The 17,304-nt window shown below is 43.1% G+C and overlaps 1 protein-coding gene across 2 annotated transcripts in view; it reads left to right on the top strand.

The window, feature by feature from the left end:
- zgpat (zinc finger, CCCH-type with G patch domain) overlaps positions 1-17,304 on the top strand; it is a 58,777-nt gene that overhangs the window by 35,136 nt on the left and 6,337 nt on the right. Inside the window, exon 8 of one of the 2 annotated variants that reach the window (XM_039767409.1) lies at positions 17,088-17,168. The exons of the other annotated variant lie outside the window; for it this stretch is intronic. The gene's annotated coding sequence lies outside the window, so the exon portion shown is untranslated. Of the gene's footprint in view, positions 1-17,087; positions 17,169-17,304 lie in introns of those variants that run through there. 2 annotated transcript variants of the gene reach the window in all.

The raw sequence follows: 17,304 nt of genomic DNA, 5'->3' as shown, positions 1-17,304 counted from the left end.
GCTCATCACCAGGCCAATACCATCCCTACAGTGAAGCATGGTGGTGGCAGCATCAGGAACTGGCAGACTAGTCAGGATAAAGAGAAAGATGACTGCAGCAATGTACAGAGACATCCTGGATGAAAACCTGCTCCAGAGCGCTCTTGACCTCAGACTGGGGCGACGGTTCATCTTTCAGCAGGACAACGACCCTAAGCACACAGCCAAAATATCAAAGGAGTGGCTTCAGGACAACTCTGTGAATGTCCTTGAGTGGCCCAGCCAGAGCCCAGACTTGAATCTGATTGAACATCTCTGGAGAGATCTTAAAATGGCTGTGCACCGACGCTTCCCATCCAACCTGATGGAGCTTGAGAGGTGCTGCAAAGAGGAATGGGCGAAACTGGCCAAGGGTAGGTGTGCCAAGCTTGTGGCATCATATTCAAAAAGACTTGAGGCTGGAATTGCTGCCAAAGGTGCATCGACAAAGTATTGAGCAGAGGCTGTGAATACTTATGTACATGTGATTTCTCAAATTTTTATTTTTGATAAATTTGCAAAAATCTCAAGTAAACTTTTTTCACGTTGTCTTTATGGGGTGTTGTGTGTAGAATTCTGAGGAAAAAAAAGAATTTAATCCATTTTGGAATAAGGCTGTAACATAACAAAATGTGGAAAAAGTGATGCGCTGGGAATACTTTCTGGATGCACTGTAGGACTATATAAATCACAGATAATGTTTAGTAGTTTAGAAAATTAATTTTAATGTCAATCTGTAACCGGTACATAAAATTTACTTCATGAAACGGCCGGCCCGTGACCGGACTAGAGTCTGCAGCCCATCGGGCATTGCCCAAATTCCCTAATGGCCAGTCTGCCCCTGACCTCAGATAAACACATCAGTCCGGTAAGAATGAAAAAACAAGACTAGAAAGGGATCTGACAAAATATCCCATGCTTTTCAAACCACATTCTCAATTCTGACCCCTTTTACCTCAGTCGTATCTCATGTCTCCTTTATGTCTAAGGCTATTTCTCAAACATCTGTGAAAAAGTTGATTCTTAAATGAAACATAAATGAAAATCTCTGTGAAGTCTCATGAGCCATCAAAGATCAACCTTTGAGCAGAAAAGTTTTGCTGTTTGAAAGTGTTCATGGAGTTCTTCTAAACCCTGGATTAGATTGATGGAGATGTCTGAACAATGTCATGGAGTGAGAGTCCTGTGATGGACTGGTTTCTGTGTCACAACTTGTCTTATGGCCACACTAAATGGGCTGACCGGACGACATTCACTCTTGTCAGTCAGTCAGTCATTTTCCAACCCGCTATATCCTAAAACAGGGTCATGGAGGTCTTCTGCAGTTAATCCCAGCCAGCACAGGGCGCAAACCAGGAACACATCCTGGGCAGGGTCCCAACCCACTGCAGGGCACACACCCACACACCACGCACACACTAGGGACAATTTGGGATCGTCAATGCACCTAACCTGCATGTCTTTGGACTGTGGGAGGAAACCCACACAGACACGGGGAGAACCCGGGAAGCAAACCCGAGTCTCCTAACTGCAAGGCAGCAGCACTACCATTGCGCCACTCTGACTCTTATCAGCACATGCCAAATGTCTACATTTATTGCTATTATTAAATCCTGTAGGCCTCCCTCACAGAGCCGTATGCAGGGAAATGTGGATGAGGCACGACCATCCAACACCCAAACCCTTGTGCACGTTTTACAAACATCTGAACATACATCTGTCCTCCTACATGTCTCCCCACTTCCCTGTCTCGGTTTTATCGGCTAGCCTCCATTTTTCTGACTTGAACCCTGAAATGAAAGAAAGCAGAGGATGGATGCCCGATTGGCGCCAACAGGTGGAGCCTATGACTGATGTTCTCTTTCTCATCTTTGCATTGGCTTAATACAATCAATGGTCTTTGGGGACTACAAAGCCTATTTTGGCTTAAATCGATAAACAGAAAAGGCTCTAAAATAAATCCCAGTGGTACTCCACATTATACAACAATAGATAAGCAGAACTGATTTCCAATATTATCAGAAAAGGTTCTTTGATTAAGGCAGGAGACCATAAGTAAGACTGGCATTGCCCATTTTACTAACCTTGTAACACAAGTCCATGGATTAAAATGATGCTTCCAGATATTCTTAATGTCAGCTATAAAGTATCAGTTTCCTCTCCACGGGGCCTTTTTTCAGTCTCTGCACCATATCTGATAAAATGATCAACCAGCCAGTGACACCCCAGAGATGTCACCATCTAAACACCTGCCCAGGGACAAAATAGCCAAAACTCCAAAATTGGCAGCCTCTATGGGCTTTGCTCCAGTAGTCAAACAAAGAGGACGGGCTTGTGTGCACCCAAGAAACCACTGGCAAGGCATCTGCTCCTTCCATTAAAGAAGCAATAGCAAGTAACAAGTCATGGGAGTTCTTTAACTACCCGAATATTAACTGGGCCAACCTTACAACTAGAGAAGAACAAGAGCTGGAGTTTTTAAATGCCATCAGTGATCGTTTTTAAACGCAGAATGTTAAATCACCAACGAGGGATGAAGCCAGTCTGGATTTAGTACTTTGTAATATTCAGGATACATTTAAGGGTGTAGAGGTGATTGGACCGCTAGGGTCATGTGACCATAATATAATACAGTTCTCAGTGTTTTGCAAGAGGGCAGATGCAAGGATTAAGTTTAACTTTCGGGAGAGCAAATTCTAAGCAGATGTGGCAAAGCCTAAGGATGGTGGACTAAGATAAGCGTTTAAGTGTGGAAAGCATCGAGGAGCAGTGGAAGAGGTTTAAAAACGCTTTATGTGTAATGCAGGACAGGTGCACACCTACATTTGGAATCCGTAGGAAATTTTTAAAAACTGTAAAAATAATAACAATAAGTTGCATTTATAGAGCGCCTTTCCCAAACCCAAGGTCGAGACATTATGAAACAATGAACCAGAGCCTGAGCATCATTAAAGGACAGAAATGGTTGACAACTAAAGAAACTGAACAACTAATCTACAAATCCAGACATCATTATTATGAACATGGAGAGAAAGCTAATAAGTTTTTAGGTCAACAAATTCACAAGCAGGAAGTGCGCAACGCAATCTCGGTAATCACCAACACGAACGGAGATAAAATCGTTGAACACAAAAATATAATGCACACTTTCAGAGACTATTATAAATCCCTATATACTACTGAGTTTAAGGAAGACAATACACAATCTAATGCATTTCTGGATACATTACAGATACCACAAATAGACGCTTTTAGTGCGGAGGAACTTGATAAACCACTGGCGTTATCACAATTTCTAGATGCTATAAAGTCACTCCAAGGCGGGAAAGCAGCAGGCCCTGATGGCTACCCTGCAGAATTTTACAAGAATTTCTCCGCTCAGCTAGCTCCCCTCCTATTAGCAACATTTACAGAAGCCAGAGTTAACCAATCTCTTCCTCAAACCTTTCACCAAGCACTAAACACTGTTTTTCCAAAACAAAATAAGGACTTATTACAATGTGCATCATACAGACCAATTTCACTTCTGAATAACGACGTTAAAATATCTCTCTAAAATCATAGCTAGAAAGGACAGAAATGGACAGAGGTGGGAAACGTTACGGAGATGACTGAATGAAATTTTGGGCAGAGACCTAATGTGTAGCTCAAAGTTAAGTGATGAACCAAACAAAACACCAAGATTCCTGACAACAGGAGCAGGTTTGACATCAACAGAAACAGAGAAGTTAGATGCCTTAGAAAGTAGGGAGTTTGGGCCTACCAGTCACACTTCAGTTTTATTGGCATTAAGTTTGAGAAAGTTCTTTTCCATCCATAGCTTAAGATCAGTGATGCAGTCGGTGAGTGTGCTGGGAGGCGAATCTGTACTAAGATATAACTGTACATCGTCTGCATAGCAGTGGAAGTTAAGGCCATGTCTGCGAACAATCTGACCTAAAGGAAGGATATAAAGTAGAAAGAGTCACGGCCCAAGGACTGAACCCTGAGGGACACCACGCGACGCAGGTGAGGTGGAGGATTTATGTCGGCCGAGTGTGACATACTGTTTCCTATTAGAAAGATACAGTATGTTGTGAACCATTGAAGGGCTAAGCCAGAGTTCTCTATGGTGGAGAAGCACGAGAAGAGGATGTCATGATTAACAGTGTCAAATGCTGCACTTAAGTCAAGAAGGAGGAGAATATTAAGTGAGCCGTAATCTGCAGGCCAGAAAAGATCATTAACTCCACGGAGCATAACTGTCTTAACGCTGTGCTATGTGCAACAGCCAGAACTTTGTAGTGGGTTAATAAAAAGTTCAAAACGAAGCTGCAAAGGAAAAAAACAGACAAATAAGACGCGAAAGACTAATAACTCCTTTGCGAATCATAGGTGTATGAGGGAAAACATTAAGAAGGATATTAGGGAGGCTAAAAGGCAGCTAGAGAGGAATATAGCAGATAAGGCGAAAGACAACCATCAGAGATTCATTCCGTATTTTAGTAGTAAAAGAACAGTCAAGGAGGAGGTGAAGTGTGTGGGAATAGTAAAGGGGAATTAAAAAATACAGAGAGTGAAATAGTGGGTGCTCTAAACTTGCGTTTTCCTGAGGTCTTCATCTGCCCAGCGGTAACAGGGACTACTAAGGAGGTACTGAGAGAGAGAGAAGTGCTGCTCTGATTAAACAGGCTGAAATCAAACAAATCTCCAGGACCAGATAATATTTATCACAGAGTTCTTAAGGCTGTTAGTGAGTACGGATTGTCAGAAACTCCACACAGAGACATAGCAAGGTTTGGGGCAGCCATCCATATATTTGGTATCCTGGCTGCAAAGTCGCAAAAATGTTATACAGCACTGATGTGCACAAAACAGAACTGAGGGAATAAGGAAAAGGTGGAGGCGTCACACACGTACGCATGGGAGGCAGCTAAAGGGCTTGAGTGAGGGCAATTCCGAGTCAGACCGGGATGTGGCACAGTGCACCGACTCTTTTTCTCCCTGGCCTGCAGACCATCCGCGGGAGATTCCACCTGGCCCTGTTGACGTCACTTCCAGGTCCGAGCCTGTGGAGGAAGACCTTCTCGGCTCCGGCCCCTGTGATGTCACGTCCGGGCTCGAGCCTATGGCTGAAGACCCTCATGAGCCCGACCCTTCTGACTTCACTTCCTGTCTTCCCCTTTAACACTAGAATTACCAGAGCCTACGAAAAAACTCGTAATTCCGTCCCACCTTAAACTGCTTCTTAAATCCCTTCACACCTCTCCGCCAGCGCCCTTTGTCTTCTAAATGTGCTGATAAAGAGAAGCCGGCTATTCCATCCCCCCACCAATTTAGAACGTGCACGAACTTCTCTCAGCTCATGCCTTGATTGAGTATCTGGGAGTGAAGTGGAGTTTTAGAGTGAAATAATAGATCGTTGTTTGGAACACACGCATTTCATGTCTGTTCCGTTTCTACAGTAATCTGTGTCAACACATTGTTAAAACAGAAATGTTTTTTATATTCTAGTAGTAGATGACAAAATGTAGGCATAAACTATATAATGTATGAAGCCTGAAGTCCAAATAGCAAAGAAACATTTTCACAAGAATAACACAATTGCACTTTTATTCAAACATATAACTGCAGAAAGAAAAAGCCGCCTTAACATGCGACATTGACACCAGTTTACTATAACTGACTCCGTGGTTCAATAGATACAGCCCCGCTTGGGGGTCACGGGTTCGATCCTGCGCTCCTCCCTTTTGAGAAGTAAACTGTTCTTAGTCTTACTGTTTTAGTATAAAAACATACATTTGATTTCAGTCTGTAACAGCCGGTGCAATTTATGATCTTTGTAAAGGTTAGCTTTTTTTTTTTATTCACTTTTCACTCTCTCAGTCGCGTTCAGAATCAATCCATACAACCCCATCTGACACGGCTGTTTTCACTAAAGACGCGCTATAGCTCTGCAGTGTACCACGATGCATACTAACGCCCCGGTTCTGACACACAAACGCTGGCGAAGCTGCCTTCTTCGTATCTCACCGTCACTTGCTTTTCTTTTTATTCAGTTTTATTGAGTGTTCCTGCCAGTCCCGCATGTTGCTGTATGCTTTTTCTTTTGCACCCCAGGACATGCAGAAGAAAGAATGGTAAAGACCAGTAACTTCGGCGCTATATGCAATCATCAGACACTCCCCATCTGCCCGTGTCGTTCAAACACAGGAACATATATTGGTGTAAAAGTATAACAAAAGTGCACTTTATTCAAGTGCACTTTTTCCATCGCCTTTTTCTGTAAGAAGCAGTGTACACACTTCTCTCTTTCTGCAGTTATATGTTTGAATAAAAGTGCAATTGTGTTATTCTTGTGAAAATGTTTCTTTGCTATTTGGACTTCAGGCTTCATACATTATATAGTTTATGCCTACATTTTGTCATCTACTACTAGAATATAAAAAAGTTTCTGTTTTAACAATGTGTTGACACAGATTACTGTAGAAACGGAACAGACATGAAATGCGTGTGTTCCAAACAACGATCTATTATTTCACTCTAAAACTCCACTTCACTCCCAGATACTCAATCAAGGCATGAGCTGAGAGAAGTCCGTGCACGTTCTAAATTGGTGGGGGGATGGAATAGCCGGCTGCTCCGAGCTTCTCTTTATCAGCACATTTAGAGAACAAAGGGCGCTGGCGGAGAGGTGTGAAGGGATTTAAGAAGCAGTTTAAGGTGGGACGGAATTACGAGTTTTTTCGTAGGCTCTGGTAATTCTAGTGTTAAAGGGGAAGACAGGAAGTGAAGTCAGAAGGGTCGGGCTCATGAGGGTCTTCAGCCATAGGCTCGAGCCGGACGTGACATCACAGGGGCCGGAGCCGAGAAGGTCTTCCTCCACAGGCTCGGACCTGGAAGTGACGTCAACAGGGCCAGGTGGAATCTCCCGCGGATGGTCTGCAGGCCAGGGAGAAAAAGAGTCGGTGCACTGTGCCACATCCCGGTCTGACTCGGAATTGCCCTCACTCAAGCCCTTTAGCTGCCTCCCATGCGTACGTGTGTGACAGGATATAAACACTTTTTTAAGAAGTTACTGTGCACTTTGGAAATTCCAAAGGACTGGAAAATGGCAACTATCATCTCATTATGATGACCGGGCAGATCCAAGCAACTCTAGGAGATAAAACTTAACATGCAACGTGGGAGGAATTATTAAGGATAAGGCTGAGTGATGCATGGCAATCACAGGAGTTTTACAGAACAGTTAGCATGGGTTCAGAGGAGGGAGGTCGTGTTTTACTAACAAGCTGGAATTCTATGAGGAAGAAACAACCAGAGTGGGGCATATAATATTATTTATCTGGACGTTTGATAAGGTGCCACATGAGAGGTTGGGCATCAAACATAAAGAAGTGGGAGTTCAAGGTGTGCAAAACTGGCTAAAACACAGGAAGCAGAGGGTGATGGTGCGAGGAACTTTCCAAAAACTGACTGGAGTAAAGAGTGGTGTCCAGCAGGGGTCAGTACTGGGGCCACTGCTGTTTTTAATATTTATATTCCTATACAAATCATTTATATCTAACAAGCTGGTTAAGTTTGCAGATGATACCAAAATCAGTGGACTGGCAGATAATCGAGAATCTGTTAAGTCATCACAAAGGGACTTTGGACAGCAGACAGGCTTGGGAAGATGAAATTTAATGGAAGTAAATGTAAAGTATGACACGTAGGAAGTAAAAGTGCAACGTCTGAATACACAACGGGCGGTCTGAACATTGAAGGTACCCCTTATGAGAGGGATTTAGGAGTCGTAGTGGACCCGTTGCTATCAACTTCTAGACGGTGTTTCAAGTGCCATTAAGAAGGCTAACAGAATGTCAGGTTATATAGCGCCTTGACGTGTGGTGTACAAGTCACAGGAGGTTCTGCTCACTGTCATGTGAATATTCTCCCATTTCATTATACTTCTGATTCCTCCATGAGACAGTATGAAAGACGCTATATTAAATGAAGGTTTACTGGAAATTATTCATTACCCACATACCTACCAGTGTGGCTCAGATGAATGTCTTCACTGCAGTTTTCTAATTAAGCCAGTGGCCAGGTCAATCTAATTAAGCTTTTATAAATTAAATGCAATTTCCACAAGACATCCTCTTATCGGTAAGAAGCGATGGGAACAGCAAGGCCAGGCAAAATGGGGAGCCTCTGACCCGCAGACTGCCAGTGAAGTCAAGCAGCTAATTGGAAAAATAAATTAACAGATCAATTTATAAAAAAAAAAAAAAATGCACTTCAGGACCCTGACAGGACAAGACGACGTCCACACTCGGGGGGCAAAAACCTCTGATAACAAATCCCAGCCGGGGTTCTGCCGTTTTCTGCTACCCGATCTTATTTTGCTGCCGCCGGTGTGAAAAGCAAATAAAGTGAAATGTGGCGGAGGTGCCTGGGGCTGCCGATCAGAATTTCCTGCTTTCGTAGACCATAAATGAAAAACATGGAGAGCAAGAAATAAAAGTGGAAGGATCTGGAAAGTAAGTTTGACGTGGATACGAAGAAAAGACAGCGAGGAAAGGTGATGGACAGGCTCACCGTCCTGAAGTAGGGCAACAGGACTAGATATGTGCGAGATTTGCATGTTGCACTTAGTAGACAAAAACAAACTTAAACAGCACTCAATGGCTCATACGAATCAAACATGTGATCGGTTCAGCAGCCCCGCTACTTCGAACTGGAGCTCCGTCTTTGTCGAGTGTCAGTCCACAATGAGATGCCACCTTCTGTGAGCATCTCTGACCCAAAGGTGTGGGCTTAGTTGCCTTCATTGGGTGTCTTCTCAGTACTTTAGGGACAGAGAGAGACAATACTGTTAGCATCAGTGCCCCCTCTCATCCCGGGGTGGTATTGCGTACCAAGGAGGATCCAAAAGAGTGATCCTCAGACGCAATTTTTGTGACACCTCCTCAATAAAAGAATAAATGTCTGCATCCATCTGACTGCTGTGTTTCTGTCATTCCAAAAGATGGTGCATCATAAGCATTTTTAGTAATAAACTGCAATGCATTTGTCATTACAAATCCTGTACCGAATGGCATATAACATAGGCATGTGCATTGCATTTGTCATTCTAACAGGTGGCACCTCACGTACATTAACACTCCTTTTACAAATCCCATACCAAATGCAATATGACAGAAACATGTGTATTGCATTGATCATTCCATCCGACGGCGTATCACAAACAAAAACACTGTTTTTACAAATCCCATACCAAATGGCATATGACATGGGCATGTGCATTGCATTTTTCATTCCAGCTGATGGTGCATCACAAACATTAATATTGCTTTTACAAATCCCATGATGCACTGCAAATGTTAACACTAGACGTTTTATATCTGCCTGTCATATTTTTCTACCATGGTTCTCATGGGTTTCTAAAGGGGTGATAATTTTGTTAACAGACCAGTGTAAACCCTTGATGGAAATTCAGATTCATGTGAAGTAAACTGTGTTTGGCATTGTGAATGGAAGCACAAAGAATAACACTAAAGATAAAAGATGACTTCAGGCGCCACAAAATATCAACATGCATGTGAAAAGTGATTTGCAAAATCAAAAATGAATACGCAAATTCAACAGATATGCTGTACTGTAGACATTTCTAATATTTCACTTTCAGAAACTGCGGCTAAATTTGAAAATTAAATTAAAAGCTGTAAATTGGATATGTGTGTGTACGATCCTCTATGGAGGAATTTTTCAGATAAAATGAAATAAATAAATAAATATATCGTGAATGAGTCTTGTTCTCATAAAAGGTCCTTCAGCTATAGTTAAGGAGGAGGCTGTGGGAGGGTCTGACGACTAACGAGTAGGTGTGTCTTGAAGTGGGCGTGTCAAGTAGAAATTAGTGTCATGTGGTGCCGACTCTTTGCTGAATTTTTGCTCTGTAATCCAAGCAACATAAAGACTGGCTGTTGAGGTGCACTCCTGGAGCTCCGAGTGTCTGTAACAAGACTCTTCTCCAAATATTTGATGCATTTATTTGCTGTCGAGACGCACAAGACTTGGGGTCGTCTCCAGAGCTTTGGCCATACCTGTAATTCCATTCTGAGCCACTCGATGGCATTGTTCCTTACTCCTTCTCCTTTTTTAAACCTCAGATTTCAGGCTCATCAAGAGGAAGAACTGTAATGCCACTTCGACTTCTTATCTGGAAGTTCTGCCCCAGGACTCACATAGAAGCCATCCTCACAGTCAAACTGGGACTCACGCCTGCATAAGATGCTTAACTCGTGACTGTACTGAGACGACAGCAACATTCCTTTTACATTTTCGTTTTTGTCTTGGCCAAAAGAGCTGCCAACACTAAGCATGGTTTCCCGGCTAGAGCCCCAAATCTTTATCTTTGTCTTTGCTCTTTTTTATAGCGTGTCCCCACTCCATTGTGTACACTGAATTTCTAGTCATAAACAAAAAATAACAATCAAATTAAGCAGTACGCACAATCGAAACACATTAAAAATTTATGCCATCTCTTCTAATACAATTCGACCACAAAAATACCAATAATGGCTGACCAGGAAATTATTATAATTACTTTACTGCATTGACTGAAGTGAAAGGTCAGCCTCCACTTTAATAAAAGAATACATGTATGTGTGTCTGCGTTTCTGTGTGTCCGTCCTGTTGCACTCCAAAAGATTGCACATTACAAACATTTGTAGTATTGAAACGCATTATGTTTGTCATTCCATCAGATCACAGATATTAACACAGCTTTACAAGTTCCATACCAAGTGGCATATAACAGAGACATATGTATTACATTAATTGTTACAGCAGATTATTATGGTGATGCACCATCTGTTTGAATGACAAATGCAATGCATTTTATTACTACATACATTACAAAATACATTCTAATAGATGATGCAGCTCAAACATGAATGTTGAGGTCTTGGAATGAGAAATGCAATGCATTTTATCACAACAAATTGTTTGTGATGCTCCATCTGTTGGAATGACAAATGCACAATGCATTGTATTAATACAAGCATTACAACATACATTCTAGGTGGATTGGCAACTCTAAATTGGCCCTAGCGTGTGCTTGGTGTGTGGGTGTGTTTGTGTGTGTCCTGCGGTGGGTTGGCACCCTGCCCAGGATTAGTTCCTGCCTTGTGCCCTGTGTTAGCTGGGATTGGCTCCAGCAGACCACCATGACCCTGTGTTCGGATTCAGCGGGTTGGATAATGGATGGATGGATGGATTCCAATCGATGGTGCACTACAAGCATGAATTCTGAGGTCTTGAAATGACAGACGCAATGCATTTTATTACTATAAAGTGTTTATGATGTGCCATCTGTTGGAATGACAAATGCAATACATTGAAGAACTTTAAATTGTTAGTGATCTGCTATCTGCTGGAATGACAAATGCAGTGCATTGTATTACTACTGTACAAACATTACAAAATACATTCCAGTGCATTGCAAACATTAATACTGAGGTCTTGACAACACAAGCAATGTATTTTATTACTACAAATTGTTTGACAAATGGAAATTCATTGTATTACTGAATGCATTACAAAACACATTTCAATAGATGATGCACTGCAGAGATTACCACAGAGGTCTTGTAATGACAAAAGCAATGCATTTTATTGCTATAAACTGGTCATGATGCACCATCTGTTGGGATGACAAATGCAATGCATTTTGTTACTGTACATTGTTAGTGATGAGCGGTCTGTTGGAATGTTAAACGTACTGCATTTTATCACTATACTAGGCTGCTCACTTTGCTCGCCAACCCCCCAGTCTGTCTATGCGCCAGCCAATTCGTGTCTCCACTGCTCGCATATGTGGCTTTCACTTTGACCAAACAACAATCTTTTAATTCTCATGGATACGGCTCTTCATTGAGAAGAAACAGTACTTTTCCCTGATGGCAACACGAATTAGATGATCAGCAAGTCTCCGACTTAAAGTTTACATCCAAACAATATATTCAGTCTCTTTTAGCTATTCCGTTATTTCACCGTGTAATAATTTCCCTTTGTTTGCGCTAATGTGATCTGTACTATCATTTTTAGGACACTTTTGAATTTTAGTACTTTCATTATCTCTAACGAGCGCTGCATGTGTATCACACCAACATTTTTGAACCTCTTTACAATGATCGACTTTATCATCTACTCTTTGTCTTTTATTTCCAGCCCCGGGCGTGGTTAAATCTCATCTCTCAGAACTTGAAAGTATCTCTCTGAGTTGCGTCTCATCCTAGGCTAAAAAGTCACGTCTCGTCCCAGGATTTTTTTATATAATAGAGAGAAACTGTATGTGATGCACCATCTGTTGGAATAACAAATCCAATGCATTCTATTACTATAAATTGATCATGGTGCGCCATCTGTTCGAACGATAAATGCAATGCATTTTATTACTGTAAATTGTATGTGATACGCCATCTGTTGGAATGACAAATGCAATGCATTTTATTGCTATAAATTGATCATGATGCACCATCTGTTGGAATGAGAAATGCAATGCATTTTATTACTATAATTTGTTTGTGATACGCCATCTTTTGGAATGACAAATACAATGCATTCTATTAGTCCATGCAATATAAAATGTATTTCAATAGATGGTGCCCTACAAACATTAACGCTGAGGTCTACATCAATTACTTAGATTTCAGTCCATCTTAGACAGGTTGCACAGCTGTAATGAATTCGGGTAAAAATGTTTTTCTTCGAATTGTCTGACAGGCTGCTTCCACTTTGAAAGGCGTTCATGTGAAATTTCCAGCCTGGTAGCTATCTATCTGACAACACGTGAACACAGTAGCAGACAAGACTGGCTAAACCCCATTCACTTTTGTCAGTGAAGTCCCACTCTCGCACTCCTTCTCATAGCTTGTGACCTCAGGTGAAGATAGGACGACCTGTAAACTGAGATCTTTGTCCCGAAGCCCAGTTCCCGTTTCGGCACCACAGGTCGATGCAGCGCCTGTAAGACTGCAGACGTGGCACCAGTCTGCTTGTCCATCTCACCTCCACTCTTCTCCAGGCTCAAGCCCTTGAGCTACATGATCTCCACCAGTACGTCTAGCTGCTCTCCTCTCCCCTCACCTGATGGTTTTTGTTCTTATTCTGCTATACAAAGTCCTTTCAGATTTAGTGTTGTCATTTTAGATTATGGCAGTACCCTCAAACCATCTTTAAATTATTTATGGCGTAAGAAGGTAAAACGTCACAGCAGGTGGAAGTCTCCTCGGCGGTTGCAGTCGACCCTCTTGTTATCGGCGAGGGCCGCATTTTCACTTCCGCAGAATCGGGGCCGCGAGCGCCGGGACAATTAAAGTGTGCCTCTCAGTTTTGGCATTCGCATAAACGAGTGTCGCGCAGCAGGAAGCCCCCCAAGGCAGCTTCTCAACTGGGACGAGCGAGCGTGGCGCAGCAGCCGAATTGACCGCGAGGCCTGACACTAAAGTCGCATTTAATGTTGGCATGCATAATTTATGGCAAGCGAGACCTGGCAGACTCCTTGAGGTTTGGACAGCTCTCCCGACTCCTTTCTAAAATTACTGACGCTGGTGCGGCGCCTAATTATGTACATCGTGTTTAAGATGGTGGGTGGCGGATTAGGGGCGTGAGGGGGTGCAGTGGTTAGCACCGCTACTGTAGAGCTGGAATTCTGCTGTGGTGGTTCATTCATCAGGTATGGGAGAGGACCCTACGATGGACTGGCACCCTGTCCAGATACGGTTCCTGCTTTATTATTATCATTATTTATTTATCCAAAGTGACTTACAAAGTAGGTTACAATGCATACAAGCATGAAAGTGACACAGAACAAACTAAGAAAAGCAAACACAAGGGACTGGAACAACTCCATAATTGTACCAGCAACTCCAGTGGGACGCACATCCATATCCTAAACCCACTGTTGGTACAACAGCAACCATCCTGTCGGAGAGAAGCTGAGCAGATCCAAAGTACCTAACGAAAAGGTGCGTTTTTAAAAGATGCCACAATGGGAGATCGTTCCACAGCTTTGGAGCAAGAAGCATCGTCCTATCTTGGCAGGTCCAGTAAGAGGTGGGCCAATTAGCGGATGGGCTGAGGCACAGTGGAGACTTCTGGAAGGCACATAAGGAGAGACCAAGGATGGGAGATATCGAGGAGCAGAACCTGGCAAGAGTCTGGAACTCGATCCTTGCAGCAAGAGGAAGCCACTGGAAGGACCAAAGGAGAGGTGGAGACGTAGGAATGAAACGAGTAAACCGAGAAAACACGAGTCGAGCAGCAGCACTCTGGAGAAGATGGAGAGGTCTGATAGGAGATGAAGGAAGCCCCACCAGGAGAGAACTGCCATAGTCCAGCCAGTGCCTGAACAAGGAGTCACAAGGAAGGGTCACATCCTTTGACTGTTATTAAGGAAGAAACAACAGGATTTGGGTCATTGATATGTGTGTGATGAATGAAAGCCATGAGTCCAGATGGTAGAAGGGTGACATCTTCAAGGGTGACGCTTAAAGGCACATCAGAGGAAAGAGAAGCAGAGGGCAAGTGCAACACTCCTAAAAAAACAGCCGTTCTAACATGGCATTTTACTGGGTTGTGCGGTTCCTTGCAGATCCATGGCTTGACAATGAACCATTTCCTCCAGAGGAGAGTTCCTTGAGTATGAAATTGGGTCATTGGTCTTTGAAATGGGTCCTGATATGTCCATGTCACGCATGTGCGCCTGAGGATCACCACCCAAGCTCTTCTCAGGCATGTGATACCACCCCGGGCTGAGAGGGGGCGCTGTTGCTAAATGTCTTGTCATTTTCTTCCTCCACAGTCATGAGAAACTCCCCAGTGAGTGCAACTGACTCTGCCCCTTCTGGTCCCACGGACCACCCAGAAGAAAGCATCACGTATCACAGAGAAGACTTGACAGGAGGACCCCTGAGTCTGGCGACCCAATGGCAGAAGCCACCCTTTTACGTGGCAATTGATTTTTCTTGCTTTGTTTATGCCATCGAGTGTTATTTCTGTTTAAAACTGCAAGCCAATGGCGAGGACTGGGGTGGCACCCCAACAATTCTCCATTGGTCAGGACCTTATCTAATTCGGGTGACCACATCCAACAAAACAGATGTCTTTATTGTCTAGTAGGCGTCCTATCAGGTGTGACCAGCAGGGGGCAGAGCAGCACCCCAAACCCCTAGATACAACTACACAACACAGTCCTGGGTTCAAACTTTTTATATTACAATACCTCCAAATCCTTTCCACAGCAGTATAATACCAAATCTTCTTGCCTCCTTCCACACCTCCCACATAGTCTGATTCACTCTTCTCCCAACTCTGACTACCCGTGAAGGAAGCTCGGTTTCTTTTATGCTGGACCCGGGAGTACTTCCAGTGCCATAGCATTGCATACTGGGAGCACTTCTGGGTCAGGTGGAAATGCTTCAAAGAGTTGCAGTTCCCCCTGGTGGTACCCAAGAACCCTGACAGGGCTGTCCCAACACTGATGGATTGAAGGCCAGACGTCCACATGACCGTCATCATCAAATTCTTTCATGTGAAGCCTAAAAACCATGAAGACTAATTGAGATCATTTATGTTAGGTAGAATGCCCAGGGGTGGGCTGGGTGGTCTTGTGGCCTCGGAACCCCTGCAGATTTTGTTTTTTTTTTTTTTCCCAGTCCTCTGGAGTTTTCTTTTTTGTTTCTTCTGTCCTCCTGGCCACCAGACCTTACTTTATTCTTTGTTGTTTAGTATTGCCTAATCTTATTTTTATATTTCTATTTTTTAGAAATTTTTCTTTACTTCTCTTGTAAAGTACTTTGAACTACGCCATTTGTATGAAAATGTGCTATATAAATAAATGCTGTTCTTCTTCTTCCATGGGACTACACTTCCCAGCCTGCCCTGCAGGTTTCCATATTAGAGCCCCACCAGTGGGATGTTGCTATTGTAGGCATGGGGGGAAAACAAAACCCCTGAGAGCAGCCACCTTCTGTCTTTCCATTACGGATATTCCCACCCTGGCAAGGAACCTGCCTCCATCCTGGCTGGGACTCCAGTCCATCCAATATGGCACTCACACAAGGATATGAACAGATCAAGAAAACCCAAAATATACATACCTATATATATATATTTGTATATGTATATATATTTTATTTCCACCCTTTTGTGTGACCTTACACTTGTTTTGGAGAATTTACTCTTTGTTGGTTTACTCTTATCATAAGGGTGTAATTTCCAGCACAAAGTGTGGTCCAAAAATGGCCTAAAAATGTGCATTTTTCAGGTCTAAAGATCCAAAAATGAATCCCAAAATGTTCAACATCTTTCGTAACTACACATGAAGACGAGTTCAACGGTATGTCATATGTGGGGGTTTTCTTGAATTGGGGAGTTAGGAGGCACCGGACCAAAATTAAAAAATTGGTACATTTCAGATGTAATTCTTAAGAATGCAATATTATAATAATAATAATAATAATAATAATAATAATTGGGGCGGCATGGTGGTTCAGTTGGTAGCGCTACTGCCTCACAGTTAAGAGACCCGGGTTTGCTTCCCAGGTCCTCCCTGCGTGGAGTTTGCATGTTCTCCCAGTGTCTGCGTGGGTTTCCTCCCACAGTCCAAAGACATGCAGGTTCGGTGCCTTGGTGATTCTAAATTGTCCCTAGTGTGTGCTTGGTGTGATGTGTGTGTGTGTGTGCGTGCGGAGTTTGTTTCCTGCCTTGCGCCCTGGGTTAACTGGGGTTGGCTCCATCAGATCCCCATGACCCTGTAGTTAGGATGTAGCGGGTTGGATAATGGATGGATGTGATGGAAAATAATTGAAACATGCCCATACGTCACAACCAGTGGGTTCTCCAATTCTGTTTCTTTGCACCATGCCTCACTTTTCAAGGGCTTATCACCCTCTTTACAAATTTAAATGTAAAAGCAAAAGTCGCACATTCCTTCCCTCACCCCTTTATGGAGGTGTCTGTAGCAGAGAAAACATAAAGGAGACAATTTCCTTTAAAATTAAATATTTTTATTTTCTTCTTGTTTTCATTATCTCCACCAGCTCCTGGGAGCTTCTTCAGCACATCACAGGCCCAGCATGCAGTTCAGCAGACAGACCACTAGGGGGCACTGCCAAGTGAGCGCGTATTCTTTATCCACAGCAGAAGGGTCAAGTCTTTTTATAGCGCCCCTCTCTGAACTGTTTGATCGCAGCCTTTCCCTCATGAGCATCAAGATGAGAGGACGGCTTCACTGCAGGAATTCTGTCAGATCTGCTT

The sequence above is a fragment of the Polypterus senegalus genome, chromosome 10 (genome assembly GCF_016835505.1).
Source record: "Polypterus senegalus isolate Bchr_013 chromosome 10, ASM1683550v1, whole genome shotgun sequence".
In the NCBI taxonomy this organism is placed as follows: Eukaryota; Metazoa; Chordata; class Cladistia; order Polypteriformes; family Polypteridae; genus Polypterus; species Polypterus senegalus.
The sequence above is the reverse complement of the archived record's forward strand: the minus strand, read 5'-3'. Positions and strand labels throughout refer to the sequence as shown.